This window comes from Triticum aestivum, chromosome 6B (genome assembly GCF_018294505.1).
Source record: "Triticum aestivum cultivar Chinese Spring chromosome 6B, IWGSC CS RefSeq v2.1, whole genome shotgun sequence".
Lineage (NCBI taxonomy): Eukaryota > Viridiplantae > Streptophyta > Magnoliopsida > Poales > Poaceae > Triticum > Triticum aestivum.
Window position 1 is genome coordinate 575,267,187 of NC_057810.1, and position 18,661 is coordinate 575,285,847.

An 18,661-nucleotide genomic window follows, 5' to 3' on the forward strand; every position below is an offset into this window, starting at 1 on the left:
TTATATAAGGGAATTGATTGTGGGATGGAACGTAAGGCTCTTTTTACTCCTTATACCTCATGGCCTTCTGATCTGAGTCATCATCTTCTCTTCTACGGGGATTAAGAACTAGGCTATCTCTTCTTTCTATTAGGATCACGTGTTACTAATCCGTAGGCTTATAAGATTGTTGGTTTTAAGTCTCAGATCAGTTCCTACTACTTCCGTATGTTAATTATTGATCTCGAAACCTTGATATTGTGCTTCTGAGTGGTTATGCCACCATTTTTGTGAATGTCTCAAATCTTTTCTGAGCATTTACAGCCGTTATGCTGTCCGAGTCATCCCAGGTTTCTAAGTAGTCTGATGCTTTTGCAAATTTCTTCCTCCCGCTTCGATGTTCCTTTGGGCCAGATTAACCACACTAATCAGTGTGTTGAGGTAATTATTACCTCGACATATATGTTGGAATTATTATTATGACCCTAAGTGCTTAGAGGATCATCTAGTAATTTAGCCATGATTTGTGTTCCCAGTGTGATGATTCTGGCCATCATTCTCGAAAGCATCCCGTGATGCTACTTAGTAATAGGTATTCTATTCCTGGGTTCTTGAACCCGAGATTCACCCTACTTACATCATGTTGATAGTGTTACTAGTTCCTTTAGTATATTAGTAACTTTGCGATAGTCCTCGAGGTCCGTGGTATTTCCTTCTTCCAAATACTATGAACCGCTTATGGCAGATGTTTATTGGATCAAAAGATCACAATTAGATTACTCTTGAGGAGTTCTCCATTCATAAATCGTGACTCTGCCAGTTCTACCTTTCTGCATGGGTTATCCGGAAGAAATATGTTGAACTTGGTTCGACATACTAATCTATGCATCCACAACTCAGAAAATTATATGTTCCTTTGAGTTGTTCTCTTTAGTTGCATTCTGACCCTCGTCTATCAATTTATAGTCAAGAGTATGCATGCATTCGTTCATCGATGCCTATTACTCTTGTGGTCCGTCAAGCCATTCTGTCCTGAATGACTTGGAGAAACAAACTCCAGTACCTCTTCCATATCCAAGATTGGGTCAAAGAAGTTGTGCTCCGCAGATCAAATTGCTAATCCAGCTTTTGTTCTGTTCTACCTTGGAGTATTACCATCTTTATATCGGGATTGTTATAGGAATTGCACACCATCCTATGAACTCTTGGTACAGTGATACTTCTTGCCGTCATTAGTCATTCCTCGGTCTTCGTGTTGAGGCAACCGGAATACCGACAAATGAATTGTGATGTGTGAAATCAATACGTCTAGCAACTTTGTTGCTGGGTAGTTAAGGACAATAATTTCATTCTTAGTGTGTTGGTTATTGAATCATCATTCTAAGATTGATCGTGCTACCTAGTCCATTCTCTTGGTTCACTCCTCGATCGATGAGTTAGGATTATTTCAAATCCTTGCTCTATTGATCATATCGTCTTGCCCTGAAAAGCAAGATTGTTCTCGAGCTTAGTAACATACCGGTGGTTCGTGATTTTCTGAATATCTTCTCGAAAGTATCACCGGGTCATCACCTGACCGTTATGTTGAGCTCGTGATCAAATTGGTTTCTTATGAACCACCTTCTCTCCAAGAATCGGTGTTAGATATCCCTGAGCTAGTTGGTTAAGCTAGATAACAACTTGAAGAGTTGGAAGATAAAAGCTTGCCTGACTTAGTTCGTTCCAAAGGGATATTCTTGTGTAGTGTGTGTTGAAGAAAGATGATATCTTCATCGATTGGTCCTTGTGATCAGTTGCTGGACCTATTGTCTTATCAACCCTTGATTGAGTATGGGCTATCGTCAAATCAAATCAGAACCAAGGATATTCGTAATGTTGTCTTACTCGTGGTTGATCCCTCGAGCATACACCATTATATCTTTGGTCTGACCAATGCTATCACCGTGTTCACTTAACTATGGAATTCCTTTTAAAAGGAAACCTAGATGAATTGTTGTTGAGCCCATTGACAACATCCTTATCTCCTCCATAATCTTGTTGAACATTAAGCTAGTGTTGGAAACTTTTGAAAGCATTTGTTCATGCTAGCTCATGAAGCATATGTTTGGATGAAGGTAGTGACTTCCTTTAATTCATGTGCATCTGATGCAAGTTGCCGCCGTGGATTCGAGAAAGTCAATGTTGCTTTTTTGGAATCATTCCAAATCAGTCATGCACACGTGCGAAGAATTCTGTGGTTTGAAGACTTGCAACCTTCAATCTATATGTGTCCCTAGCACACCAAGCCACTGATTGATTTGTTCAAGGAGAAGAAGTTCCTTCTTAAGAGTATACCTTATGCAAGGACTTCGATATCCTCGATGATGGTTCCCCTCCTGAACTCGGTAGTGTTTTATTATAAGACTACTTGTGGTCATGCTTGTCTGGGACAACGTGTTCACATGTTGTAGCAGAACCAGATCATGTTTTGGAGCTTACTATCGTAGTTCATTCCCCGAGAACCTCGCAACGTCATCTTGTCGATTTGTGTTGCAAATTTCCGTTTTTCTTCCTAGACTCGATGAGTCTGGAATATCCTGACACCAACCAGATCTGAATCTCAGGCAGATATGATGGTTTGGAACATTTCCCAAGAACTATAATATCGGTCCCTCGAAAACCGGTAAAGTGGATGTCGTGGCCAACACACCCAGCCGGAAGACCTGTTTTTATAATATCTTGATTGAGGAAGTTGGCCACCTCCCCATCGGGATTTCGTAGGATTTACTCCCTAGTTGCCCTATGGATTTTGAGATCCCGAAGTCCGACCTTTTACTTGATGTTCTAGATATCAAACCATATCTATGAATGGGTTACGCTAGCACATCAAGGAGAACATTAGAAGCGGAGTGCTAAATGTCTCTCGGTCGATCATCCAGATTTTGTTTCCTTGGCCTCGCCAAGGTGAAATCTAAGAAGGTGTTATCTTCCTTTGCATCGGCATCTTCCACCGGTATTCATCATGGTAGTAAGTTGTGTTGCCAAAATCCATGACACGGATATTGGTAAAACCTTGATGATTATGGAAATGCTCAAGTTCTTGAGAGCACGCACAAGCGTTAGGTGTTACCATCGGCACTAGCTAGGTTTGCTCTCAACTTCCTCGGTCATGCTATAACTTCTCAACAGTGGATTCACTCTCTATTGTTGGGTTCTTCCCCAGTTACCAGAATCATTCCCAGCATTTGCATTTTGTTCCCAGCTTGCACCGCCAATGTGCCATTCTACCATGGGTCTCTTCCATTTCCGGTGATAAGCAAATTCATCCATTACGTTGTTTTCAACAAGGTAATCCACATCATCCAAGTCCGAGTATGCCATTCTACCGACCCCCTCCAAATGATCGCTTGTGATTGCCTTGGGCTGATATAGAGAGTCTCAATGATCTCTATATCAAAGGTAATTCTTTTTGCCACTTAAGGGGAGATATCTATGAGTCACGGTTCCGAAGGTGTCTCGTTGTGGTATCATGGCAACTCAACTCCTCGCTACGTTGACAACCGTTCACCACCTTCTTAGGTGTGGAATCGTTGTCTACCTAGTGAACCTTCATCATCTGTTCCACTCCATTCCTCTAGAGGTGTGCTTCGTGTCTCAGCTCGAGAGAGGTGACAATGTCTCATCCCATGAGTTGATCCTGAGTTGTTCGGTCTTCGAGAAGATCGATCCTTCTAGAGTTTTCCTTTCCTCTTCTTGCCATGATTAGCTGGAATTCTCAGAGCAAGACGACAAGACAAAGATGGTGAATGAATCAACGTTCATTCGAAGTGCAACATGGATCGTGAAGATTGTACTAGTTTGCGTTTTCCCCTTCATCCTACCCTACGCTTGAATCTCGAGACGAGATTCTTGTTTAGTGGGGGTGAGTTGTCACATCCCTAGCTTTACCCTGGCCTTGGACTAGCTTGGTTGCTGCATCATGTTTAAATTCAAATGAAATTTGAATTGAGGAATTTTCAAAAGCCTCAGAAAACCCCTAAAAATAACCAACATTTAATTCTTCTCAAATGAATCCAAGAAAATGTTCCTGTTATTCTATAGAAATATTGGTAAGAGGTAAAATTCAAACCAATATTTTTGGAGTCACAGAAATATTTGTTTTGGCCATTTGAATTAATTCAATAACTATTTGCATTGGATTTATATTTTATATATAATTAATATATGTCCAATAATTCTGGAACATTTTATGTGGTTTGGTATATTTTAGTTCTAGCCACATAATTATTTTCAGGATTTTATAAAATGGTTTAGTATTTTTACTAAACCAAAACAAAACAGAACAAAATAGAAAACAGAAATATAAAACAGAAAGCAGAGAGAGAGAAGGAATCTCACCTGGGCTTACCTGGCGGCCCAAGTGGCCGGCCCAGCCCACCACCACAGCCTCCCTGTCGTCTTCCTCCCTGGACAGAAGGACGAGCGCGTGCCCGCCGCGCGCTGGCCACGCGCCTCGCCAGCTCCTGCTTACCGCTCTCCCCCGACGCTCTGGACGCCCTGGACGTCGACACGCGGCCTCCCCGACCGCCCCTCACTCTCTCCCGAGCTCTCCCCCCCTCTGTTTCTCTCTCCCTCTCGTGCCGAGCGCAGCCGTCGCCACCGACGCTGTTCGCCGCGGCCACCGGCCACCCCTCGCCTCGCCGATGCCTCCAGAAGAACCGCCGCGCCTTCTTCTTCGTCTCCACCAACCCATGTGACGCCGGAAGCCTCGGAGCACCGTCCCCGACGTCTTCTTCCTCCTCGGGCCACCGAGATCGCCGGCGACCTCCCGTCGTCACCAGCCCCTCCCCGAGCCCGCCGTTCGCCTCGTCGCCACCGCAGTGAGCTCCTGCCCCTGTTCCCCTTCTCCGCTCCCTCTCTCGCACGCCGTAGCTGCTGCACCGAGCTCACCCGCACCCGCCGCCGCCTGTGCTCACCGCCGGCGTGATTCCGGCCACGCAACGACTCAGTCGACCCGTCCATCTTGTTCACCGCATCACGTAGGCCACCATTAGTGCCTCAGCTCGCTTGCTCGCACACCGCAACGCTGCCCGCACCCACGCCCGAACTCCGGCGGCTGCAATCGAGCTCGCCGCCGTCGATGTAGGTCGCCCCCGGCATAACTGACTGCACCACTCGACGCGCTGGATCACCAGCTGCCCGTAGGTGGTCTCCTCCGTCCGTTTGGACGCCGGAGCGCGAAACCCGCAGCTCCTCCGCCGCGTTTGACCCCACCGGCGGCTAAACGCCGGTGGGTTTGACCCACTTTGACCACGGCGGGACCCCCCCTGTGTCCATGACATGTGGGGCCGGCCTGTCAATTAGGCTAGGATTAGTGTTAACTAAATATTAGTTAGTTTAATAGACACTGACAATGGGCCCCAGGCCACTAACTAAATTAGATTAGTTAGGTTAGTCACTGACGGATGGGACCCATAGGTCAGGTTTGACCCGGACCAGCCCCTGTTGACCCGCTGACGTCATGATGATGTCAGGCTGACGCAATAATGAATTACTGGAATTATTTTAATTCTAAATATTCAGGAAATTCCAGAAAATTGTATAAACTTCTAAAAATCATAGAAATTCAACCGTAACTCCAAATTAAATAATTTATATATGAAAAATTATCAGAAAAATTCAAGGAATCCATCTGTACCATTTTCATGCATGTTAGAACAACTTATAGCTGCTGTTTAGCACAATTCAATTAAATGGTATTTGAATAATCACATATGGAGTTTGAATTTGAATCTTGTATTCAAACCAACTTCATTTAATCTGTTGCTAGTTGCATTAGCTCAAAACACATTCATTTTGCCATGTCATGATCATGCATCATATTGTGCATTGCATTGATTGTGTTCCCTTTTGTGTTGCCGGTATTTGTCCCCTCTCGATAGACGTGATACCGATGATGCGATCGTTGACACTGATGAAGACTCAATGCTATCTTCAGAAGTGCCAGGCAAGCAAAACCCCCTTGTTCATTCCGATACAATCCTACTCTCTCGCTCTTGCTCTCTTTTACTGCATTAGGACAACAACGATTCAACTGTTACATGCTGCGGTAGTTGAACCCCTTTATCCTCTGCACGACCTGTCATTGCCATAGTAAATAGATGAAACCCACTAGCATGAGTAGGAGTTGTTTGAGCCCTGTTGTGCCTACTCATTCATGCTTGTTTGTCATGCCTGCTACTGCTTAGAGTTGAGTCAGGTCTGATTCATCGGGGATGAATCAGAGGCGTGTGAACATGTCCTACTGTGTGTGAGCTAAGTGTGTGAACACGATTTGGTAAAGGTAGCGGTGAGAGGCCATGTAGGAGTACATGGTGGGTTGTCTCATTGCAGCCGTCCTCAGGAACTGAGTTCTGTGTTTGTGATCCATGATTCAGCTACTACCACGCATTGGGCCCGAAACCAATGGACCCTCTCGGCTTCTTGATCACCCTTGTCCTCTGTCCAGGAGTTGCAAGTAGTTTCTGGTGTTTGTAGTATGCTGGAGGCCGTGCGCAGCGCTGACCGTAGGGGTGGGCTGTGATGTGGTAGGCACGTGGCCGGGTAAACCGGGCGCCCGTTTGGTGTCACGGAACCCTGTTCACATCGTTTGGGGCTGTGAGCGAAACTCCGGCCGGATCTCCTCATGGATGGAACCCGAATAGGCGATAAACCTGGACTAGAGACTCGAGTGTTTAGGTAGGCCGTGGCCGACACCCACGTTGGGCTTCCGCTTGAAGGTTGCCGAGTACATGTCGTGTAAACGGCGGTAAGTGGTGAGAGCGTGTGTGAAGAAGTACACCCCTGCAGGGTTAACATCATCTATTCGAATAGCCGTGTCCGCGGTAAAGGACTTCTGGGTTGCTTATATCAGTTCATAGACAAGTGAAAGTGGATACTCTAAAATACGCAAGATAAGCGTGAGTGCTATGGATGGCGTTCTCGTAGGGAGACGGGAGCGGTTCCATAGTGGTGTATTGATATGGTGAATATGTGGACTCGTGTGCGCCACCTCAAAAGAGTTACTCGCAGTCGTAGTTCAGGATAGCCACCGAGTCAAAGCTGGCTTGCTGCAGTCAAACTCCACCATCCCCTTTGTTGATAATGATGCATGTGTAGATAGATCTGACGTAAGTCTTGCTGGGTACATTTGTACTCACGTTTGCCTATTTTATGTTTTTGCAGAGAGACTTCAGTCTCACTAGTAGTTCCGCTTGGACTTCGACGTTTAGCTTGATACCTCAGCTACGATCTTGTGCCCTCGGCAGGATCTGATAGATAGTCAGGCTTCTCAGCCTTTTTCATTTATAGATGTCTGTACTCAGACATGATAGCTTCCGCTTGTGCTTTGACTTGTATGCTCTGATTGTTGGGTCATGAGACCCATGATTGTAATATCTCGCTCCTCGGAGCCTATTGAGTAAATTACTTGAGTCGTAGAGTCATGTTGTGATGCCATGTTGTATTTGCACATATCGAGCATATTGTGTGTATGCTATTGAAATGCTTGGTATGTGTGGGATTTGACCATCTAGTTGTTTATCTTTAGTAGCCTCTCTTACCGGGAAATGTCTCCTAGTGTTTCCACCGAGCCATGGTAGCTTGCTACTGCTCCGGAACACTTAGGCTGGCCGGCATGTGTCCTTCTTCGTTCCTGTGTCTGTCCCTTCGGGGAAATGTCACGCGATGAATACCGGAGTCCTGTTAGCCCGCTACAGCCCGGTTCACCGGAGTCCTGCTAGCCCAGTGCTACAGCCTGGATTCACTCGCTGATGACCGACACGTTCGATGCTGGGTCATGGATGCCTGTCCCTGTAAGTCCGTGCCACTTCGGGTTTACGACTAGTCATGTCAGCCCGGACTCTTTATCATATGGATGCTAGCGACATCATCATATACGTGAGCCAAAAGGCGCAAACGGTCCCGGGCAAAGGTAAGGCGACACCCGTGGGAATACCGTGCGTGAGGCCGCAAAGTGATATGAGGTGTTACATGCTAGATCGATGTGGCATTGAGTCGGGGTCCTGTCATGAGTCAAGGGTTTTGCTATGGTTGCTATGATCTTGAGAAAGTAGAAAGAACAAAAGAGTTCATATTGATCTTATGGATAGTGATAACTTCACACATAGAAAGTATGAGGCATAAAAATTGTTGAGAGTTGATGAACGTAGCCTTGGTCATCGTTGCAATTAATAGGAAGTAATAAGGAAAGAGGGGTTCACATATAAATATATTATCTTGGACATCTTTTATGATTGTGAAGCACTCATTAAGTATGACATGCTAAAAGAGTTGACGTTGGACAAGGAAGACAACGTAATGGTTTATGTTTTCCGACATCTCAGTTAAAGTATATTGTCATTGACCTTCCAAACATGTTCATCTTGCCTTTCCCCCTCATGCTAGCCAAATTCTTTGCACCAAGTAGAGATACTACTTATGCTTCCAAATATCCTTAAACCTAGTTTTGCCATGAGAGTCCACCATACCTACCTATGGATTGAGTAAGATCCTTCAAGTAAGTTGTCATTGGTGCAAGCAATAAAAATTGCTCTCTAAATATGTATGACTTATTAGTGCAGAGAAAATAAACTTTGTACGAACTTGTTGTGGAAGTAATAAAAGCGATGGGTTGCATAATAAAGGTCCACATACAAGGGGCAATATAAAGTGACGTTCTTTTGCACTAAGACTTTATGCATCAACCCTAAACGTGCATGACAACCTCTACTTCCCTCTGCGAAGGGCCTATCTTTTACTTTATGTTTTACTTTATGCTTGAGTCAAGGTGATCCTCACCTTTCCCTTTTTCATTTTATCCTTTGGCAAGCTCCTCGTGTTTGAAAGATCATGATGCATATATCCAATTGGATGTAAGTTGGCATAGACTATTACTGTTGACATCACCTAAAGGTGAATATGTTGGGAGGCAACACAATAAGCTCCTATCTTTCTTAGTGTCCGGCTGAAACTCTATAACCACAAGTATTGCGTGAGTGTTAACAATTATAGGGGACTACGAGATAGTTGAGTATGTGAGCTTGCTGAAAAGCTCTATTATTGACTCTTTCTGATGTTATGATAAATTGCAATTGCTTCAATGACTGAATTATGGTTTGTTAGTTCCCAATGAAGTTTTTGAACCATACTTGACATTGTGAATTGCTTATTATTTGAACATAAGAAATCATATGACAAAATCCATATATGTTGTTGTTATTAGAATGATCATGATGCCCTCATGTCCGTATTTTATTTTTATCGACACCTCTATCTCTAAACATGTGGACATATTTTTCGATTTCGGCTTCCGCTTGAGGACAAGCGAGGTCTAAGCTTGGGGGAGTTGATACGTCCATTTTGCATCATGCTTTTATATCAATATTTATTGCATTATGGGCTGTTATTACACATTATATCTCAATACTTATGGCTATTCTCTCTTATTTTACAAGGTTTACCATGAAGAGGGGGAATGCCGGCAGCTGGAATTCTGGCTGGAAAAGGAGCAAATGTTGGAAACCTATTATGCACAACTCCAAAAGACCTGAGACTCCACGAAACAACTTTTCAGATTTAATAAAAAAATTTGGGCAAAAGAAATAGGCCAGGGGGCCCACACCCTGTCCAGGAGACAGGGGGCGCCCCCTGTAGGGCGCGCCCCCTATCTCCTGGGCCCCCTGGTAGGCTTCCGACTGCCATCTTCTGCTATATGAAGGGTTTTCCCATGGAAAAAATCGTGGACAAGCTTACGGGACGAAACTCCGCCGCCACGAGGCGGAACCTTGGCGGAATCAATCTAGGGCTCTGGCGGAGCTGTTCTGCCGGGGACACTTCCCTCTGGGAGGGGGAAATCATCACCAACGTCATCACCAACGACCCTCTCATCGGGAGGGGGTCAATCTCCATCAACATCTTCACCAGCACCATCGCCTCTCAAAACCCTAGTTCATCTGTTGTATCCAATTTTGTATCAAAACCACAAATTGGTACCTGTGGGTTGCTAGTAGTGTCGATTACTCCTTGTAGTTGATGCTATTTGGTTTACTTGGTGGAAGATCATATGTTAAGATCCTTTATGCATATTATTACCCCTCTGATTATGAACATGAATATGCTTTGTGAGTAGTTACGTTTGTTCCTGAGGACATGGGTGAAGTCTTTCTATTAGTAGTCATGTGAATTTGGTATTTGTTCGATATTTTGATGAGATGTATGTTGTCTCTCCTCTAGTGGTGTTATGTGAACGTTGACTACATGACACTTCACCATTATTTGGGCCTAGAGGAAGGCATAGGGAAGTAATAAGTAGATGATGGGTTGCTAGAGTGACAGAAGCTTAAACCCTAGTTTATGCGTTGCTTCGTTAGGGGTTGATATGGACCCATATGTTTAATGATGTGGTTAGGTTTACCTTAATACTCCTTTTTGTAGTTGCGGATGCTTGCAATAGGGGTTAATCATAAGTGGGATGCTTGTCCATGTTAGGGCAGTACCCAAGTACCAGTCAACCCACATATCAAATTATCAAGGTACCGAACGCGAATCTTATAAACGTGATGAAAACTAGCTAGACGATAATTCCCAATGTGTCCTTGGGAGCTCCTTCTTCATTATTAGAGTTTGTCCAGGCTTATCCTTTGCTACATAAAGGATTGGGCCAGCTTGCTACACTTTATTTACTTTATTTACGTTTTGGTCGTTACTATTTATCTTATCACAAAACTATCTATCACCTACTATTTCAGTGCTTGCAGAGAAAACCTTACTGAAAACTGCTTATCATTTCCTTCTGCTCCTCGTTGGGTTCGACACTCTTACTTATCGAAAGGACTACGATAGATCCTCTATACTTGTGGGTCATCAGCCGCCGCTCGGGTCCAAGTAAGGCCACCATTGCTACCCTCCGATTGAAGCTAAGCTAGGCGGGTTGACCATTGACGGCCGGTTAGCTTCTTGGCGGCGACGTGGAGTCGGAGAGCTGCGCTGGAGAAGAACGCTGCTTCTACTTAACTGCTGGTGCAGTTGGCTGACTGACACGTGGGCCCAACAGGCCACATGTCAGTTACGCAACTGCACCTGCAGTTAAGTCACTGAAGCTTCTGTTTGGCTCAGCGGGACACAGGTGGGTAGCTTTGGTTAATTAATTATACCTCCAGCGCACCCCTTTTTAGTTTTTTTAGAAAAGGAGGATGACCCCCGGCCTCTGCATCTGGGAGATGCATGCGGCCACAAACACCCCTTTTTAGTTGAAGAATGTATGATATGTAATGAAATCCGGCATGTTTATATGAAATCCGACCGTGTATGAATGAATTTATTTCGATTAGTTCGAATTCCTGTATCACTGGCATTGGATGAACATGCAAAACAATACGTACTAGCATTATTCCCAGGGTGATCACCATGTTTACAGCAGTTTCACATGTACTCCCTCCGGTCCTTTCTAGTCTGCATACAAGTTTTGTCTGCAGTCAAAGTATCTCTACTTTGACCAATCTTATACAAAAAAGTATGCACTTTCACAATGTGCGAAGTAAAAAGGAACAAAAGGAGTACAAAGAGTTTGAGCAACTTTTTAGCGTTTCTGTACATTGCAATCAAACACACAGGCCTGGCAATTCATAGAGAACATTCAAAACAATCGATGATTATGCATCTCAGCGACTCACATGTCAGAGGCAATATTTACTTCACAACTAAAGAATAAAGAAAAAAATGATCGCCGCTGCTGACAGCAAAGGGCGTCCCATTCAAAAATATCAAACGCATATCTTGCTAAAATCAATGAGCAAAATTTGACAAGGTTGTCCCATTCCAAAATATCAAATGCCTACGATTGTGGAATGGGCAGGGGTTGCCATCAGTTCAGACATTGACATGGCACCTCATGCTAAATAAACCAGCTGTTCTTTTTGTGCAGTTCCACCAAAATCAACCAAATTCGCGCGTAGCTTGTATGATTTCGCCCTTATATGTTGCAACGCCTTGAACTTATGGGCACCTCCTTTCTTGTGGTGGAAATGAATGATTCGATGTATTCATGAACATTTTGTGCAGTTCCCGTTGAAATCAAGCTGAGCACCCCTATTTGCACAAATACAAAAAAGTGATTAGTATAAAGCAAGCTGTACTATGAATTGACAGTTTCAACAGGCACATACATGGTCCATGTAGAGCACACTTTTAGAAAAATGGAACTCGCCAGAAAGAATCCTAGAACAACATTGTACTCGCACATCACAACAAAAAATGGAGATTTGTCAGTCCTTCTGAGCTGAAGTTAGTTTGGTCTTGTGGGGAGTAATGTAACCATCCTTCAACTGCTCCTTCTGATGAGAAGATAGACAGGGCTTCTTCATCCTGGCATAATCGGAACTAGTCACTTCACGTACTCCATATTCTTCTTCAGAGGAAGATGATCCCTGTTTGCTCGAAAAAAGGAAAGGAAATATTTAAAACAGCACAGATGAAGCACTTCTCAAGGACAATTCCACTTTTTCATGACAGTATCTAAACAGTAGCACAACACCAATAGAGATGACAAAGCTCAATCATATGGATGAAATCAGTGGGTGAGTACCAACATTTGTCAGGAGGCTGATTGTGTAGAGCATACAGATGAAGCACTTCTCCGGAACCATCTGTTGCTATCTACGGGGGTGGCCATGCTTACTATATACTCCTCGATTAGTTTAATGTTTCCAACATCTTCTTGTGCAGTTCCACTAAAATATATGGTATCTTCAAAGAAGATCCCTGTTTGCGCAAGTAGAGATAATTACGTATGGCATCAAATCATTGGCAAAACAATTGCTCGTTCGAGCCATAGCAATAAATTAAGATGCAAAACTATATCATTACTTGTGTCATCACAGTTCCAGTGCTTCATTACAGCATCGGGAGTTGATTTTTGTTTTTCTTCCGCTTGTTCTTCCCCTTCATCACTTGGTTCAATAACAGACAAGCTTCGCCTTCAATGTAAGATTTGGCATGTCAATTAGGGAGCACAAGTATAGTACTAAACTTAATTTTCTGATGAAAGTGGCAAAATACAGGCCAGCAGTTGTGAAATATCCTTATCTTACCTCAATGGGATATTACGGTGCACATACAGATTGGAAGTCTTGTCTCCATTTGTGCAGTTCACTAAAATCAAGCAACATTATCGTACAAGTAGCACAACATATGAAAGCACACTGCAGAATCATGTGAAAGAAGGCTAGTACTGACCTCTCATGATGCGGAATTCAAACAACTCACAAGAAGAAGATCTGAACCAAATTCGCCTTAACGGATAGGAAGTAAGATCTCCTCTTGTGCAATTCCACTAAGATCAAGCAATCAAGCAACGTTGTTGGTGTGACATTTTGGTTGAACTGCACAAAACACTCTTAAAACAAAAGTGTTTTGTGTAGTGCAACAAAAGGTCACAATGGCAACGAGGTGAAGTAGATAACCCTGTTTACACAGAGGTGCAAAGGAAACAATTAGTGGTCAATAACGGTGGGTGACACAGAAGCCAACATAAAGAAGCATCTACCTTATCTAAATGGGAAAGAAAGCAAGACAGTAGCATTTCTCAAACGGTGGCATTGATTAATATTAACATAGAGATTATATTAACAATAAAATTCATTAAACATGTAATTTGCTTTTAACTATGGCATTGCATCAATTTTCCAGCGGCATTATTAGAGGGTGTTTGTTTATAGGGACATTTTGGTGTAGGGACCAAAAAAACTCCATGTCAGTCACATCTAAACCAAACAGGAGGGACTTTTCGGGACTAAAAGTGGGCATTTGGGACTAAAGAAAGAAGACCCCGAGGGAGTCTTTTTTGGACTTTTTCCAGCAGTTGCCCCTGCCACGCATCGCATCTTGTTTCTATTAGTTCATTACTAGGGGTAACATGGTCTTTTATCATGTAATTTAATAACCTCTAGTCCATGTTTAGTCCCTGGAACCAAGCAGGTAGGGACTAGGGAGTTTTTAACCAAACAGGGCCTTAGATTAACAATAGCTAATGAGTTGCACGGGACAGTGGACGCACCAGCACCATGTGCATCTACCGATGTACTGTGGTCATGCACAGTCTGTTGCAACAAAGAACAAACAACCAAGGAGCATATTTGTGTTGGTGCCAGTTTTGTTATCTTTAGACACCTTTCCCTATGTGAGCGCAGCAAATCTGGTCCTGCTCAAACTCTACAGCCTTGTCCCTTCCTTTCCTTTTTGAACTAGTACTTTCGCCCCTTCCTTTCCTCTTTGAACCACGTCCTAGATTTATGCGATACAACTTTCCCCACTACTTTCCCCCATTCCTTTCCTCTTTGAACCACGTCCTAGATTCATGCTATACAACTTTCCCCCTTCATTTCCTCTTTGAACCACGTCCTAGATTCATGCTATATACAACTTTTCCCACTACTTTCCCCCACTCCTTTCCTCTTTGAACCACGTCCTAGATTCATGGTATACATGCAACTAGAGCAATACATGTGGAGTAAGTAAAATATACCTTAAGGTTCTTGGGGCGTGGTTCGGTGGGCGACGGGACGACAGCAAAGAAGAAGGGGTCGGAGGCCCTCCCGTGCCACCGCTGGGTGGAAAGTGAATAGCAGCGCCGGTTGTGGATTCCCTCCCTCGCCGACGGCGACAGCGTTAAGCCTCCTTCCCTTCCCGACGGACGGATCCTGCCGGCTCTTTGAGCAGCAGTGAGGGGAGAGAGAGGCCAACGAAGTCTTGTTTAGATCTGGAGAGGGCGAGAGAGTGTGAAGAGAGCAACTACAAGCGCTGAGGCTCCAGCGGGGGAGGGCGAGAGAGTGTGAAGAGAGCAACTACAAGCGCTGAGGCTCCAGCGTGTATTTATATACTGTAGAGAGAGTGTGAAGCGTGCAAACCCTAGAAAACATTTTGACTAGTCAAATAATCCTCCTGGCAAAAATTATGCTCAAGTGTAGTTATCGAACCCGAGACCTCAAGTTTGATGAGTGAACAGGCTAACCAGCTACACAACCCTCCCGTTATGTTCAATGAGAGGAAAATAACCTTTTATACATTCCTGCATTCGTGTGACAGGCATGTCGTGTTTTTTTATGTGTGGGAGTCATTAGGATTTCAATCATAATCGTGTCATGTGGCTTTGGTGGTAAGACTATCCACAGTGGTGCAGAAATAATGCAGCCTTAGTCACCTTACCTCTCTCCATGTAGTACGTTGGGTCCCACCAGTCAGAGGGTGAAACAAACAAATTAATAAGAAAAATTAAAAGCACCAGCGGTTTATCTTCCTACCTCACACATCTCGCTACTGCTCGGGAACACTGTCCAATTGATCCCTCTATTCGCTCACGTACTATTTCAAGTGAATCCTTATTATAACATGCACACAAATTTTGGGCACTTGTATTCAACTTAAGTCAGTGTGCCACCGTATCTCGTATACTTACTACTCCCTCCGTCTAGGTGTAATAAGTCACGTTAGAAGGTGCAACGGGACCAAGGTGTGTGCGTGTGCGTGTGTGTGTTTAACAGCATGTGTGTGTTAGAGAGTGCCGCAGATCGACCTACTCCTACAGAGATATGGTGTGTAGTGTATGATTTTAGCCGCGAGAGTCGGTGCATCCTCTCGTTTCTAGACGTGTCTGGTAGGGACATGCAGACAGCTGCCACGCCCGCTCCTGACCAACCTGGACCACCCAAAGCCTCTCCATCGCCCGCGCGCGCTTCCCGCCCAAAACGGTCAGTGCCGCTCCAAAGAATCGGTGCCGCATTCATGCCCGGGCAGAGCGGACGCGACCTCTCACTAGCGCAAGAGTGATGGTTGCTTCGTCCGTCCAACTTACTGCTGGGTCTATGTGATTTGACGGCTCATTGGTCTTTATTACTAAGGTGGTAGGACTGCTGGATGTCCCACGCTTTCAGCGAAAGGAGGTAGTAGATTACAATTTTCTCCATTCTTACAGCAGAGGAGTGCAAGAGCAGTGAAAACACACAGGCTCAGTGATTACATGGCCCACCTCACACTATCACCGTGCGACACCTAACTCTTTACATAGTACTCCCTCTGTTCCTAAATATTACTAGATGAGTCCCCGCGCGTTGCCGCGGGACAACGGTATATCTCTTTGCGCAAAATTATCGATTTCATAGAACTAAAACAAATCTATAACCGCATGACAAATGTGGTAGCCAAACTAAATAAACTCCCATCATCATTTAGATCATCCCATGTAAGGAAAAAAGATCAGCCAACTCCTACTGCATAATGGGATTATATTTTTCTTTTTGACATGTTAATGGGCTTAAAAGCTCACTTACATGCGTGCTACCGGGGCATGCTTGCATGCAGACATGTTGATGTGATTTAAAACCCACTCACATGCATGTGCCATGGTATTTCTGCATGCTTGCATGTGACTTAGTGCGGAGCCTCTCAACGTCTAGATCAGACGGCTATTATGACTGATTTACTTCATCTAATGGCTACGTCAATTTTGATGATGTGTCTCAAGGAGAGGATAGAGATTCCTAGTAGTGGGGGCTAGCTATTACTAGTAGATAAGTCTTTGTAGAGATTCCACTAGGTGAACTACATACGGAACAAAATGAATGAATCTACACTTAAAATGCATCTATATACATCCGCATGTGGTTAATGGTGAAATCTCTACAAAGACTTATATTTAGGAATGGAGGAAGTACTAGTATAGTACTAGTACGTACTGTAATTTATCATCGAGATAAATTTGTACAATGTTATGAAGCTTCCAGCTCCTGTTACATGTATCTTGCATCCAAGGTTGCCCGTTGCAACATTTCATCAAATACAAAGGAGACTAACATGCATGCTATTGCATCTCAATGATTGACAGATCATAGCAAATATGTACTCCCTCTGTTCCAAAATAAGTGTCTCAACTTTGTGCAAACTTTAGTACAAAGTTGTACTACTACTAAAGTTGACACTTATTTTGGAACAAAGGCAGCTAAAGAAAAAAACGATCCATGCAGTCCCTAGCCCTTGAACTGTGAACCCTGACCAGGCTTCAATTTGCTGGCAACGGTCGAACTTCCTAATAAATGAAGTTTGCAACCTTTTGACCATCGGATCATTTTGTGCAGTTTCACCAAAATCGAGATGAGCATCCCTGTGGCAAAGAAATTGAAGAAGCGTGATTAGAATAAGATTACTAGGACTAGTTGATGAGACATAAACTCATCACAAATACAGTACGTAGAAGCCAGTAGAGGTATCAGGTATGTGCGGGGCAAAGAAGTAGAGAAATATCCACAGGGAGTGATGTGGGCAGCTGGAGCAGTGGTGCAAGCTGGCTGTAAAGGGAGTTGTACCTGAGGGACGTAGCTCAACCTTGAGGAGGGCGGCGGGAGGCGGCAACTGCCCACGTCGCGGCAGTGAGCAAGGGACGAAGGCAACCTCACCGGCTTTGTGAGAGAGAACAGCGGGGACCCCTGATCGGGACGTGCCGACAGTGGGTTTTCGCCGTCGGCGACAGCCACCGCATCTACACTAAGCATCCACCCCTTCCCCAAGCGGACGTGATCCGCTAGGATGTTAGAGATGTGGCCACAGTTGTTTTGTGTGAGAGAGTGTGAAGAGAGCAACCCCGGCAAGCAACCGTGTAGGCTGGCCCGTCCTGACTATGTATATAGTGGAGCGGTTTCCTTTTCTCTCCATATGAACCTATCATATTGCGTACGTGCCACTGAAGAAAAATATATATTTATAAATGACGCGGCACCTACTACTCGTTCTCCTATAACCTTGCGCTTGGCATCTCCAAAATATTAACCTTGCGATTGGCTCTTCGCCTCTTTGGGAAGTCGAGCAATAATGGTAGTGCAGTATATATCGTTCTGGCTATATGAGACCGAATGAATTGCTGCACGTCCACCACGTGGGCGAGGGTCGAGGGGCGAGGGAGAGTGCTACTACATATGGAGCAAAATGAGTGAACGTACACTCTAAAATACGTCTATATACATCAGTGTTTGGAGTATGTACTAGTAGTTCATATTGAAATCTAATAAAGGACATATATATTCCAAACAATATGATATAATCTCTATAACCAAGGTAGTAGGGATGAGGAGTAAACAAAGGGAGTAGTAAATTTTTCTCCTCATCCCGCGAGCCACCGCACGCATGGGCGAGGGAGGAGCAAGCTTCACCTCATCCTGCGAGCCACCGCGCCTGTGGGCGGGGGAGACGGCATACTAAGCAAGCTTCTCCTCGTTCTGCGAGTTGACGGGACACATCAAAAGTACTCCAGTGTATAGAGCCTTGCCTCTAACGTAGGCCCCACATGGTTTGCCTCTTTTTCTAATTTAACATAATGCGTCAAGTCGCAATTTGTTTGTTCACCCGTGGTAGACGATCCTCCCACCACCAAGTGGACAACCAGTACACGTGCCAAATTACCACGTGGGCTGCCTTTTTCGTACAGAAATGAGCTCCACCGTGTACCTGCGCGGGTTTGGTTGGGAAAGAGACGGGAGTACGCGCGCCGTGCATGCACCTCTTCTCTTCGTGCACGTCGCCCACCTACGTGGGTGTGTGTGAGAGATACAAACCGTGTTCGTGAGTGTTTTTTGTTTTGTGGTGGGGGTGGGGGTGGGGTGGGGGTTGATTTCATGAATTA